Raw genomic sequence first — 12,830 nt, 5'->3', positions numbered from 1 at the left:
TCCCATCCTTCTTCTTTACAAAAAAGATAGGTGCCCCTGCTGGTGAGGAAGATGGACGTATGAAGCCTTTGGACAGATTTTCATCAATATACTCCTTTAAGGCTTGAAGCTCAGGTGCCGCCAAAGGGTATACGTTACCAAAAGGAATGGCTGCCCCGGGAAGCAGCTCAATGGGACAGTCATAATGCCTGTGTGGAGGAAGCTGATCTGCATTCTTCTTGTCACAGATGTCAGAGAACTCTTTATAAGCTGGAGGTAAAGAAAATACCTGTACATGTGGTTCCGTAGTCGTGGACTCAGGGACAGCTTCTGTTAACGCTGAGTTGCTCCTTGTTGGGAAGATAATCTTCTTGGTCTCCCAGTTGATAATTGGGTTCTGAGAACGCAACCAAGGAATGCCTAAAATCACAGGAAAATGAGGAGAAGAAATTAGCAAGAAAGAAAGTTGCTCCTGATGATTAGGCTCCAACAAAATTTCAAGGGGTACGGCCTCCTGATCCACAGGCCCAGAGATTAAAGGTGACCCATCCACTGTTTCCATGGTAATTGGAGAGGCTCTTTGCTGAATTTTAATACCATGTTCCTTGGCAAATGCGATATCCATGAAATTGCCACCTGCACCAGAGTCAATCATAGCTGAACTGGAAATCCACTTTTCTGAACACAGGATCTTAATAGGGAGAGAACAGTGAGAGTTCTTTTCCTTCAGCGTCTTGGGGGGTGAAGTCATAGAAAGTGAATGGAATACAGCGTTTAAAGGCAGGCTACATTCAGAGATGTCAGTTTCATCATCACAGTTGTCATACTCCCCTATTGCTGCTAGCACCTTGATAGGCCGTCTAGGAAACTTAGGACAATTGATCAAGAAGTGGTTAGACTGGCCGCAGTAGAAACATAGACTTTCACGAAGGCGATGCTCCCGGCGCTCATTGATCTCGCGTCTCTGAACGGAATCAATTTGCATGGGCACCTTCTCCACCTCCCGAGAGGTTTTACCTGCAGGCTCTTTGGAAGGAAGGGAAAAGTTAGAAACATGGTTATATGCAGCAAATTTCTCCTGCCTACGCTCAGTAAGGCGAATGTCTATGCGCACACAATGCTGTATAAATGTCTCTAGCTCTTGTGGTGACTCAGAGCGGGCTAGTTCATCTTTTACAATACTAGACAGACCCCTTTTAAAAATAGGCAATTGTGCATAACTGTCCCAATTGGTATCTATCGCCAATCTCCTGAATTCAGTGGCATACTCAATTACAGAACATTTAACCTGGCATAAAGACAACAAAGCAGATTCAGCGGTTGCACGGCGATTAGGGTCATCAAACATTAATGCCATAGCGGCCAAGAAATCATCCAAGTCATTTAACCGTGGGTCACGAGACTCAATCATCGGATTCGCCCAGGCGAGCGCTCGTGAGGTCAGTAGCATTATTACACACAATACTTTGGATCTATCAGTAGGAAAACGGTCAGCATGCACATCAAGATATAGCATACATTGATTCACAAAGCCACGAAATTTGTCGCGATCACCATTAAATCTGAATGGGCGCAACTTAGGTGGGCTAGCTGGTGGCGGTTGCCCAGAGGGTAAAGTCACTTGTGCAGCTATTTGCGTGCTTATGTCCTGAAAAGCCCGTCCATACTGGGACTCTATGCCAGCAAGTTTGTTTTCCTGGGCTGCCATGCAGTTGCTCAAGTCCTGCAAAGTCTGTCCAGATACTTGTTGATTGAGTTCAAAGCTTCCAAACTTCTTTTGCAGACCTTCCACATCTTTCTGCAGTGATCTAATTATGGAAAACACCTGCTCTAATCTGCTTTCTGAGTCATTGTTCCAGCAGTCTCCTTTTTTTTTTCTTTAGGCTAGAGTATCCTGTAATAATTATAGGGGATAACTCAGGAGACTCTTTGCGTGGAACAAAACAACTACAGGACACATTTTTATAAGTGGTAAAGTCTATATTATCACACGGTGATTCAAACAGGTGCAGAGAAACTCAAGTCCACAACACTTGGTGCAAATAATAAACGCAGCTTAGCAGTCTTCAGAGAAAAATGCAATCAATCAGAAAGTCTATGAAGCACAGTTATTCTTGAAGATACTTGACATGAATAAATCCTTGTCTTAGTCCAGACACAGATAGATATGCTTATAGGCAGTTCAAATCATATCTTAGCTCAACCAGGGAGGCCTGGTTAATAGTCTCAGGTTACAGCAAAGCAGCAGCAGCTTACATGTCCAGCAAATGCAGATAAAGTAAACACGAGCAGATGAAGGAAGATTACTGGAAACTTGTGTATGCAGCAGGAACTCAGAGCAGAGTAGCAGGATCACCACACAGGTTCACAGGAGCAGGTGTATAGCCAGGGAGTAATCAGAGGTCAGGAGCTGGATGCAAGGCAGAATACTCTAGCACAGAATGAAGGCTGGGGTGGAGTTTTATAGCAGGAAGACACAGTGCACATGAGACCAAAGACGCCATCTTGGAAGAGGGCAGTAATGCACAAAAGGTAAAAAATGTTCAGAGTCCTGACACCTGCACTGGTTAGAAGCACTTCTTCTTATTAAACACTGTAAATTTATTTTGGCAGCACAGGGGTTAATCTGCTCAGTTGAGAGCTCTTGGAGCTAAGGCTCTCAGCTGTGCACTGTTAGGCACTCCCATCTCTTATATAAACTGGGTCCTGGCTAGCATTCATTGCCAGAGTTGGCTTATGCTGCATAGCTGGAGGTTGTTGTACTTGGTTATTGTTGGAGAATTGCTAACTCAATTCACACAAAAAAGGTTGGAAATACTGCCAAAGAACAATATTATCATATACAGTATATGCAAAGGAGAATTATGTAATAAATATAATTATAGTACATGTCTATAATTCATGTTGCACCACAAGAACACCAAAATAATATACCAAAAAAATCGAATGTAAATACAAATGGTACCTCTGAAAATGTCACATCATCCAGCAAAAAACAAGCTGCCATGAATCTCCATCAGCAGAGAAACAAAAAAGTTATAGCTTTCAGAATATAGCAATGCAAAACAATTATTTGTTCTATAAAATAGCTTTTATTGTGTAAAAGCAGCAAAACATTAAAAATGATTTGGTTCTGTTGTAATCATACTGACCGAAAGTCTAAAGTTGCTTTATCACTTTTACTACACAGTGATAAAAGAAAAAGAACCCCATAAAACAATTCCTGAATGAATTGCTGTTTTCTTGTTCATTCTGCCTCCCAGAAATTGGAATTGAAAGCGTTCAAAAAATGTTATATGCCTGAAAATAGTACCAATAAAAATGTCAAATTGTCCCTAAAAAAAACACCCCTCACATCACTCTGTTGCCAGACATATTCAAAAATTATAGATCTCAATACATGGCAATGCAAAAACTCTTTTTTCCAAAAAAAAAGTGCTCTTTAGTATGTGACAGCAGCCAAACATAAAAAAAGATATAAATCTGGTATCTGGAGTTATAGCGCCAACCCCTAGAATAAAATTGTCTAATCACTTATACCGCACAAGGAACGGCATAAAAAATAAATAGTGCAAACTCTTGTCTTGCTGTTGATTTCTTCATTCTGTCTCCTAAAGATCACTGTCACGGGTTTACAGCAACAGAGGGGAGCCAGAAAACTCTGATTTCTCCTACTCCTGCACTGGTTAGAAGCACTTCTTATTAAACACTGAAAATTTATTTTGTCAGCGCAGGGGTTAATATGCTCAGTTGAGAGCTCCTGGAGCTAAGGCTCTCAGCTGTGCACTGTTGGAGAGCTTGCATAATTTATAGGATCCATGTCGCCAGAAGCATGAGCTGGGCACAATGTATGGGCACTACAACGTACGGGCACTACATTGGCAGAATTGCAATTTTCATTCAACAACATCTACTGCTGCTTGCTTCTGGAAAACACCCATGGAGTCGACATCGTGACTACACCTGTAGATAAATTCCCAAGAGGGTGTGATATCAAAAATGGGGTCAATTGAGGTGGGATTCTGCTCTTCTAGCACTTAGGGGCTTTGTATTTGGAGTCCACAAACTATTCTATGATCATTTATTCTCCAGGAGTCAAATAGCGCTCCTTCCCTCCCAAGTCTCGCCATGTGGCTAAGCAGTACTGTACAGCCACATATGGGGCATTGCCATATTTAGTGGAAATTGTGTGACAAAATTTGATGTCATGTTTACTCATTTCCCTGCATGAAAATGTTTTATCTGGGGCTAAAACAACCTTTTTATGGTAAAAATGTAATTTTGTTTCTACTACCCAATGATATAAAATTCTGTCACACACCTTTGGTGTCAATATGATCACTGTACCTTTAGATGAATTCACTGAGAGGTATAGTTTGTAAAATTGGGTCACTTATGCGGGATACTCCTGTTTTGGCACGTCAGTGGCTATTCCAGTGGATCGTGGTACTCACAAACCATAACTGCACAATCTGCACTACAATATGGCACTCCTAACCTTCTGAGCTTTTCACTGTGCCTGTATAGTAGTTCTCGAGAACAGGTAGGGTATTGGTGCACTCAGGAGAAATTGCACAAAAAAAACTGTGGGGTCCATTTTTTATTAGCCCTTACAGAAATTAAAAACTTGGGACTGAAACAAATGTTATTATTAAAAATGTAATCATTCTTTCTTATCCACCCAAAGGTATAAAAGGCACATGTAGCATCAGAATGCTCACTGCACCCTTAGATGAATTCATAGAGAGGTGTAGTTTCTAAAATGAGGGGCTCTACCAATGTGACATGGCATCCTTAAACCATTCCAGCAAAATCTGAACACCAGTATGGTGCTCCTTCCCTTCTGAGCTCTGCACTGTGCCTCAAAAGTAGTTGTCAACCATATACAGTGGGGAAAAGCCTTAGTTACTTACTGTTAATGGTATTTTTCGGAGCCCATGACAGCATCGAGAGAGGGGATCCACCCTTCAGGAACAGGAAACCTACAGATACAAAAGGGCGGCACTACCTCTCCCACCCATCAGTTGGATTACAGAGCTCGAGAGGACAACCATCGTTAATGGCAAATTATGTACAATACTCTAACGACTAACTATTTCACACAAGTGAACCTTATAAGAGGGAGAAGTGCACACCCACACGTGAAGGGAGGGAATCAAAGGGTCCTGTCACGGGCTCCATAAAATACTGTTAACGGTAAGTAACTAAGACTTTATTCGGTCGCCCATGACAGCACCAACAAGAGAATAATAGAGAAGTAGTGATGAGCGAGTATACTTGTTACTCAGGTTTCCCAGAGCATGCTCGGGTGGTCTCCGAGTATTTTGTAGTGCTCGGAAATTTAGATTTCCTTGCCTCAGCTGCATGATTTGCGGCTGCTAGACAGGCTGAATACATGTGAGGAATGCCTGTTTGTTAGGCAATCCCCTCATGTATTCAGCCTGTAAAAAAATCACAGTACAAAATAAATAGGAGTATAAAATATAAACTAATTCACAGAGAAAACCCCAGTATGCTCTATAAAAATATGTATAACCTTTAATAATTTAAGGTAAAATACTGGTGCACAAAAAACACAATACCATCACCAAGATACAAAAATAGCTAAGTAGAAAAGGCTCGGGGTCGTGCCTGGCCTTACTCTAAAACTAAACTACATCCTACCTGACTGCGAAGGTTGGCACCCTTATACCTGTGCAAGGTCGCCCCCGCTCACCGTCGACTGTCCCTTCTAACCCTTAACACACCCTGTAGAAGGGAGTGAAAGAGCCTTAATACAAAGGCTGAAAATGGGACCATGGAGGAGGGAGGAGGATGACAAATATAATCCAATTATAGATAAGGGGCAAATAGTTTTGCTGACCCTGTCCTGACCCTGCCTCACAGCGGAGGTTGGCACCTTAAAACAAAGCTCCAGCCTCCTCATTTATTGGTAAGGCATTCAAGATAGACTCCAGCGGGGCTCCTTCTTTCCATTGAGACTCCAGTAGGTCCAGTCAAACCATCATGAATCTGGCTGTACAAGTGGATGTCACCGCCAGCCTTAGGGAGCCAGCTGACATTTCCCATGCCCCTTGAAGGAAAGTGTCCATTTTTTGCCTAGAGCAGTGCTCCCCAACTCTGGTCCTCAAGAGCCACCAACAGGTCATGTTTTCAGGATTTCCTTAGCACAGGCGATGGAATTATTGCCTGTGCAGGTGATGCAATTATCACCAAGGCAATACTAAGGAAATCCTGAAAACATGACCTGTTGGTGGCACTTGAGGACCGGAGTTGGGGAACACCGGTCTAGAGGAACCCAGATCCTCAAAAGGTAGGGAAGATTTTTTTGAGGCCTTAGCCACTGCCGCATCAAGCTTTGGGGCCTTATCCCATCTGTTCACTATGGGATCCTCAAAGGTGAACCTTCGTTTAAATGCCGAAGGCAAGGAGACCTTTTTTCCAGCCTTTTCTATTCCCGGTCGACCAGGCTCTGAATTTTACTATTCAGCGAAAAGGACCTGCGCTTTCTGGATCTAATACACCAAACTTTAAGTCCTGCACAGAATGCTCTGGCCTGGAATCTGCCACCCCCATAGTGGACCTGACTGCTTTTATTAATTTGTTCATGCGGTCTAAGGGAAAGCAGAAACTGTCAGAGTCCTCCTCAGAAGAAGAAGACGAAGGCGAAGGCCCCGAAGAATCTACAACCCTTCTAAGGTCAGCAGAGGAGTGTGAATCTGTAAAAGTTGCTCTATTTCCATTCCAATTCCTCTTGGAATTCTCTCCCTGAGATAGGGACTTTAAGGACTCCTTCACTTCCGTCCTAATCATCTCCCTTGGGCTTGTGGTGAAGTCAAGGGTTTCCTCCGCTACTTGCAGGAGGCAGAAACATGAGGCACTGCAATCTAATCTAGAGGCCAACTGCCCCCCTTTAACCCCTCACCATCTGCTGTACACAAGGCTGACATAACTTTTTTGGGTAAGAGTCTGCCAGAGGGCATCTACAGAGGGCACATTCCCTGTGTCTCGATTTCCCAGAACATTTCTTCCCCTAGCTGGACAGAAAATAAAGGGAAGACTGCATCACCGAGTGTACTTTCACGAAGATCTCTCACCCATGTTGCAGTTAATAGGTATCGGATCACGAGGGGGACATCTCTCAGCCGATGCTGCTAATTCCTCCATCCTGGAAGGACTCCTACGGATAGATTTACCACTTGTCCGGCTATTACCTGCTTCCTGGGTATTTTGTTGGACCGTACACCTGTTGTTGGACTGAGACAGCTGTTGCTCCGTAGCCTGCTGCTGCTGGTCCTCCTGCTGCTCAGAAGGAGCTTCCATCAGTCCATCATGATAATGGCACAGAAGCCCAGATGCAGGTGTTTCCGGACCTTTTGAAGGAGTTTCACCCCCGGATATCCGAGTCAACAGGTTTCTGGCCAGGGGCGTTCCCCTCCCTTGGACCCGATACCATGCCCCCCCAGCCCTGGCATCCCTGGCCTCGGCCACCATACCTGGTAATGCCGTGCACACATGACCTCGGCGTTATCCGGCAGTGAGAGCCGGCATGGCCCCCTAGGCTCCACCCCTCTGACACTTCACCACCACGACCTCCAATGAAGCCGCAACACCGCGCCAGAGGACCGCCCAGGGACAACATCAGCCGAGTCTCTGGTCCGTCCCCAGCGGCGCTGGCCCTCTGGAGTTGGCAATCCCCCAGACACGTCTCCATTTGCCCGCTCACTGTTGTGGAATCCTTCCCAGACCCACTGTGGCGCTTCCAAGGACCCTGCCCTGGCCGAGGCAGGGGACCCCCGCTACCTAAACTGACCGGCCGGGCCTGGGATCCTGATGATTCCTGTTTTCCAGGTATCTGTAGGAACACTGTCCTCTTCAAGAACAGGAAACCAACTGATGTGGGGGGGAGGGGTGCCACCCTTTTGTATCTGTAGGTTTCCTGTTCCTGAAGGGTGGATCCCCTCTCTCAATAGTGCTGTCATGGGTGACTGAATAAAAATTATTTAGTCAGCCATCAATTGTGCAAGTTCTCCCACTTAAAAAGATGAGAGAGGCTTGTAATTGACATCACAGGTAGATGACAACTGTGAGAGTCAAAATGAGAAAACAAATCCAGAAAATCACCTTGTCTGATTTGGCATGATTTATTTTGCAAATCATGGTGGAATACGATATGTATTTGGTCATTAACAAAACTTCATCTCAATATTTAGTTATATATCCTCTGTTGGCTATGACAGGGGTCAGACGTTTTCTGTAAGTCTTGTGTGGCAGCGACTGGTGTTATTTGCGAGGGTCGCTATATGTCCCCCAGGATGCGCCCAGAAGCGTATTACAACCCCTGGCAAAAATTAGGGAATCACCGGACTTGGAGGATGTTCATTCAGTTGTTTAATTTTGTAGAAAAAAACGATCACAGACATGGCACAAAATTAAAGTCATTTCAAATGGCAACCTTCTGGCTTTAAGAAACACTAAAAGAAATCAAGAATAAAAAATGTGGTAGCCAGTAATGGTTCCTTTTTTTAACCAAGCATAGAGAAAAAATTATGGAATCACTCAGTAAATTTTCGTACCCAAAAATAACACCTGCATTAAATTAGATCTGCTCGTTAGTCTGCATCTAAAAAGGAGTAATCACACCTTGGAGAGCTGTTGCACCAAGTGGACTGACATGAATCATGGCTCCAACATGAGAGATGTCAATTGAAACAAAGGAGAGGATTATCAAACTCTTAAAAGAGGGTAAATCATCACACAATGTTGCAAAAGATGTTGGTTGTTCACAGTCAACTGTGTCTAAAATCTGGACCAAATACAAACAACATGGGAAGGTTGTTAAAGGCAAACAAACTGGTAGACCAAGGAAGACATCAAAGCGTCAAGACAGGAAACATAAAGCAAAATTGTTTGTTTGTTTTTCATGATTCCATAATTTTTTCCTCAGAATTGAGTGATTCCATAATTTTTTCCCTATGCTTGAGTAAAAAAAGTAATCATTACTGACTACCACATTTTTTATTCTTGATTTCTTTTAGTGTTTCTTAAAGCCAGAAAGTTGCCATTTGAAATGACTTTAGTTTTGTGCCATGTCTGTGATCTGCTTTTTTCTACAAAAGTAAACAACTGAATGAACATCCTCCGGTGTTTCCATAATTTTTGCCATGGGTGGTTGTAGATCCGCTGGAGTGCCTTGTGATCATGGCAGGATGCCGGTGAGTCACAAGTCAGAATAAAAGTAAGCATGAACCTGGTCAAGTTATGTGGCTAAGGAACTGTTCAGGAAAACCAGGTATGTGCTTTTACTTTTAAAACAGACTACAAGGAAGGTAGTGGGGCTGGTCCGTTTCCTCCTGGCCGGATCTTACAACTGGCCCATGGCCACAGATTCCAGTGCAGAAAAGCCCTTCAGGAAGGGTATGGTTGTGTCAGTTTGGAGTTGGCAATCTGTGGACCAGTCAGCTCTGCAGAAGCTACATCTGTGTGAGGTATCACAGAACCAGCAGAGCAAACCCCTGGCACCGCACAGGGTGATACGGTGGTGCACTTGCCCTCAGCAACGATACATTTATGAACTGTCTTGTTTCCGTGTGCTGTTCACTGAGTGAGTTTGGACAATTAAACACATTTGCTGTGAACTTTCCTGTGGTCTCTGCCTGTCTGTCACACTGCCCCAACCCCACTGCACTACATATGGTTGGAGAATGTGGGCAATGTGAACTGAGGCATACCCCAAAGTGTGCTGCATGTCTTTAATAAAGCCGGCAAAGCTACAGCTCAAACCTGCTGACAAGATGGAGGAACTTCTGAAGCAGCTGGTCCTCACTCAGCAGCGGCACCATGAGCAGCACTAGCCGCAACAGCAGGAGCAGAGGAACAATCTGTTAATGCAGCATATCGGAGCTATGCGAGAGGTGGCCCCACCAGTAACCTCAATCCGTGCGGAGGCACGATATAAACTCCGGTCAGCGCTAAGAAATATGGGTCCTAAGGATGACATGGAGGCCTTCCTCACCATTTTTTGAGTGCACCACAGAGCGGGAGAGCTTGTTGTTGATCCAGTGGGCTGAAATGGTGGCCCCTCTTCCTGACAGGAGATGCCCAGAAGGCCTACCTGGACCTCAGTCGGGACGATGCCCTTGACTATGGGAAGCGGAAAGTTGAGATCCTTGCCCAACTGGGGGTTAATAATTATGTGTGTGCTCAGCAGGTGTTCCAGTGGACTTTTGAGGTGACGCGTCCCGCCAGGTCTCAGGAATATGACTTGCTGCAGTTGGTTAAAAAATGGCTCCAGACTGAGACCTTAAATCCCTTCCAGATGGTAGAGAGGGTGCTGGTCGACTGGCTGGTGAGGGCTCTGCCAGCAGCCATGCAATGTTGGGTGAGACAAGGGGAACTGGGCACTCTGGACCAGGTGGTTGGACTGATTGAGCAATATACAGCCACTCAGGACTTTATGCTGAACACTTCTCTGCTGCGGCTGTCAAATAAGATCCACCAGCTTAGGAGCCAGGGAAAGGTCCATGACTCTCCACTGGTGCCAATCCAAACCGTGCCTGTATTAATGGGGTATCTTGGAAGGAGAGTGTCAACAGACCCCTGTCCCTGAAATTGGCCCCAAGGTTCCCACAGCTATTAAGTGTTGGTGATGCCAAGGGCCCGGACATGTGGTTGCCAACTGTCCCCTGACAGTTGAGCCCATGGACTGTGGGTATACTCGCCAGGTGTCTATGTTTGCCCAGCCAGTCTACACCGCCACTACAGGAACTGCCGGTACCAAACCCCAGCTGTGCAAGGTATTCGTTAATGGGTACCAGATGGACAGACACTCTATTGGACTCAGGGAGCTTAGTGACTCTGGTACATGGGTCCCTGGTTGCTGCGGACAACCCCAATGGACAGAAGGTGGAGGTGGTATGCATCCATTAGGAACTCCAAGGGTACGCAACCACGTTGGTTATGTTTTCCATCCCTGGTAAGTTCGGGACTGCTCAGCTCCAGGATCCCACTCTGACACGGGCACAGGAACGAGTAATTGAGTCAAATGGCGTGGCTCAGCAACAGGGGGCAGAGATGGTGTTCCCACGGATGGTGATCAACCAGGAGTTGTTATACATGGTTGATAAAATCAAGGATGAGGTGGTAGAACAACTGGTAGAGCCCCAATCCTACCATCAGGCGGTGATTGACATGGCTCACACTCACATGCTGGGAGGCCATTTGGGGGGCAAAAAGATGCAGGAGTTCATACTGCAGCTTTTTTTGGCCAGGTGTCTACGCTGAGGTCCAAAGGGACTGCGGTACATCTCTGGAGTGCCAACTAACCTCAACCACCACAAACTACCGGAGTCCACTGGTGTCTCTGCCCATTATAGAGGTACCTTTTGAGCAGATTGTGATGGATCTGGTAGGGCCAATAGTAAAATCTGCCCATGGCCACCAACACATATTAGTCATCGTAGACTACACCACCCAGTACCCGGAGGCCATCCCACTTCGGCACACCTCGGCTAAGCTTATCGCTTGGGAGTTGTTTACCATGTTCTGCCACCTTGAGCTTCCAAAGGAGATGCTCACTGACCAGGGGACTCCTTTTATGTCCAAGGTGATGAGGAAACTGTGCAAGCTCCTCAAGATGATACCGTTGTGCACGTCGGTGTACCACCCTCAGACCGATGGGTTAGTCGAGCACTTCAACAAAACCCTCAAATCCATGTTGAATAAGGTAGTCTCCAAAGATGGTAGGGATTGGGACATGTTGTTTCCCTACTTGATGTTTGCCATTCGCGAGGTACCGCAGGTTTCCATGGGATTTTCACCCTTTGAGCTACTGTATAGCAGACATCCTGGGGGTCTGCTGGATGTAGCCAAAGAGACGTGCTAGCAGGAACCTATGCCACATAAGAGTGTCGTTGAGCAAGTGGCCAATATGCAGGACCGAATTGCAACGGTCAGGCCTATTGTAAAAGAGTATTTGATGGGTGCTCAGGCAGCGCAAGGCCGCATATATAACAAAAAGGACACAGCCCATTCTTTTAAATCAGTAGATCGGGTGTTGGTTTTGGTGCCCACCACTGAAAGCAAGCTTATGGCCAAGTGGCAAGACCCGTATGAAGTTTGGGAAAAAGTGGGGGAAGAAAACTACCGAGTTTACCAGCCCAGGAAAAGGAAACCTGAACAGTTATATCACGTACATTTGTTGAAAGTGTGGAAGGACCGGGAGTGTATGCTTACGGAAGTGACTCCCGAAGTGTCATCTGGGGACCCTTCGATGTCAGTCCAGACAGAGGCCGAGGGAGAGGTAAAAATAGGAGACAACCTCTTAAATCAACAGCGGCAAGAAGTGCGGAAATTGGTACAGGAGAATATGGACGTATTCTCGGGATTACCCGGTTGTACCTCTGTCATCCAGTATGACATTGTCACCGAGCCTCATGTAATTGTACGAATGAAACCATACCGTGTGCCCAAGACCCAGAGACAAGCCATCGCGAGTGAGGTTAAACAAATGCTTCAACTGGGAGTAATCGAGGAATCCCGGAGTGACTGGGATAGCCCAATTGTACTATTCCAGGAGCCAGACAGATCGTTACGATTCTGTAATGACTTCCGTAAACTACATGAGGTGTCGAAGTTCGACCTGTACCCAATGCCCCTGGAGGACGAGCTGATCGAGCGACTGGGGCAGGCCCAGCACTTCACCATGCTCGATCTGACCAAGGGTTATTGGCAGGTGCCTCTTACAGAGTCAACCAAGAAAAAGATCACCTTCATAACACCAGAGGGTCTTAAAGACTATGTCGTCCTGCCCTTTGGACTACATGGGGCCCCTGCCACGTTCCAGAGGATAA

General features: G+C 45.7%; 1 protein-coding gene across 1 annotated transcript in view; it reads right to left on the bottom strand.

The window, feature by feature from the left end:
- The window catches only part of SLC23A1 (solute carrier family 23 member 1), a 395,963-nt gene that overhangs the window by 328,541 nt on the left and 54,592 nt on the right, over window positions 1–12,830 (bottom strand). The gene's annotated exons all lie outside the window — the stretch shown is intronic.

The sequence above is a fragment of the Ranitomeya variabilis genome, chromosome 5 (genome assembly GCF_051348905.1).
Source record: "Ranitomeya variabilis isolate aRanVar5 chromosome 5, aRanVar5.hap1, whole genome shotgun sequence".
NCBI classification, from domain to species: Eukaryota; Metazoa; Chordata; class Amphibia; order Anura; family Dendrobatidae; genus Ranitomeya; species Ranitomeya variabilis.
Note: the sequence above shows the minus strand (reverse complement) of the source record. Positions and strands in the feature narration are given on the sequence as shown.